The following is a 1,653-nucleotide window of genomic DNA, read 5'->3' as shown; positions in this document are numbered from 1 at the left end:
CGCGCGCGCACACACGCGCACACACACGCACGCTACCCCGACAGCTCCCCCCAAGCCCCAGGAGAGTGGGGAGGTTAGAGTCTAAACAGATAAATTAAGGGTAGACGCTAAGTGGTGAAAAGCTTCCATCTCTCGCACTTAGTGTGTGCCGAAGCCCCCACTTAAAGGGACACGTTCATTTCTGGGGGTTACCTGGGAGCTCGTTTGCTCCCCCTACCTGTGACAGGCCCCCTTCCCTACCCGGGCCTGGCTCGGCAGACGCCCAGCAATTTAAAGCGACAGCTCATAGTTCTTGGGTGACCTAATCCCCAGTGCCTGCGGCCCCAGAGCACTTAGAGCCAACCCGGGCAATTTAAAGGGGCGGGACCCTAATTTCCCCCAGCACAGGAAACGCCCCAAAGCATCTTATTAAAGAAGCAGTAGTAACCCTTAAAAAAATAATACAAAATTCAAAAATTTCTGATTGCTCTAGGGTGCGGCAAATCTTAGGTGCCCTCCAACGAGAGTGTGGGTGCCATGCCTACTGGCCAACTGCCCCATCAGACTTCCTCTCCAGCATCTCTGTTACCTCTAAATTCTGTGTTCTGCCTGGGGCTTGAGGAAATGATGGAATAATCTGGCTTAGAGCTCAAAGAACCTTGCAGAACGGAAGGGAACTCAGTCCTTCCTACACCCTGATGTCTGTCCGGCTGGGACCGATTTACTGGACAAAGACTTGATTCGGGTTAAGTGCTGAAGAGACTAGTATATGCAGAGAAAGACCAAAATGTCCGTGATGGGCAGCATCGACGTGGGCGTGGTCAGGCCGCCCTGGGTTCACACCTTTATTCCACCGTTTACTAAACGGACACAGGGTCTTTGTGTGTGAAATGGAGATGGTGCTACCAGTACCTGACTCATAAACTTGGCGTGAAGATTAAATTAGTCCATAAGAGGAGACTGCTAAGAACAGTGCTTCACGCTGCATAATAACTCAAGGTCCGACTGCAAAGACCCCCTGCAGGCTCATTATCCCATACAAGTGTCAAAGGAGGCAACTCAGTGGGCTTGCTCTGCAAACAACTTGGAGGCTTATCCTGTATATCCTAAGAAGGGGGCCAGCAGGCTGCTATGGCCTCGGCCTGTTTCCAACCCTTGCACCTGACCCCTCCTTCAGGAAACCTGATTGAAACAGTGTCCCACTTTGTCCCCAAATGCAGCTTCTTAGTTCCCTGTCAGACCTGGGAGACGGGGCCCCAGCCCCAGAAGATGCCGTCGGTCTCCCCTGCCAGGCACGGCTAGCTGGCCTGAAGGACCTCAGGGCAGGCAAGGGAAACCCAACCGCCCTGTCCCCAAAGCGCTTGGAGAAGAACAGAGCCTTGTGCCAGGCCTGGGGCTGTGGCAGTAGCAGGATGGGAAAGTGCCCCCCCCTCAAGTAGGGAACCTCCCCTCACTTGTGGCCTCTATTTTTAGTGCTTCCCCAGGCTAGAGCTGGAGAAACCGTTTAGTCATCAGGGTGTTTATTTTCCGGCTGTTTCCGACGTCGGGAAGCAGAATGTTGAGACTGGAGAGGCTGAGGGATGCTGGAAAAGACTCCTTAGGAGCAGGCCTGGGAACAGCCCCAGACCCCGGGGGCCCAGGTCACAGAAAAAGCCAAAGCGTGCAGGGGCGGCC

This window comes from Pteropus vampyrus, unplaced genomic scaffold (assembly GCF_000151845.1).
Source record: "Pteropus vampyrus isolate Shadow unplaced genomic scaffold, Pvam_2.0 Scaffold124, whole genome shotgun sequence".
In the NCBI taxonomy this organism is placed as follows: Eukaryota; Metazoa; Chordata; class Mammalia; order Chiroptera; family Pteropodidae; genus Pteropus; species Pteropus vampyrus.
Note: the sequence above shows the minus strand (reverse complement) of the source record.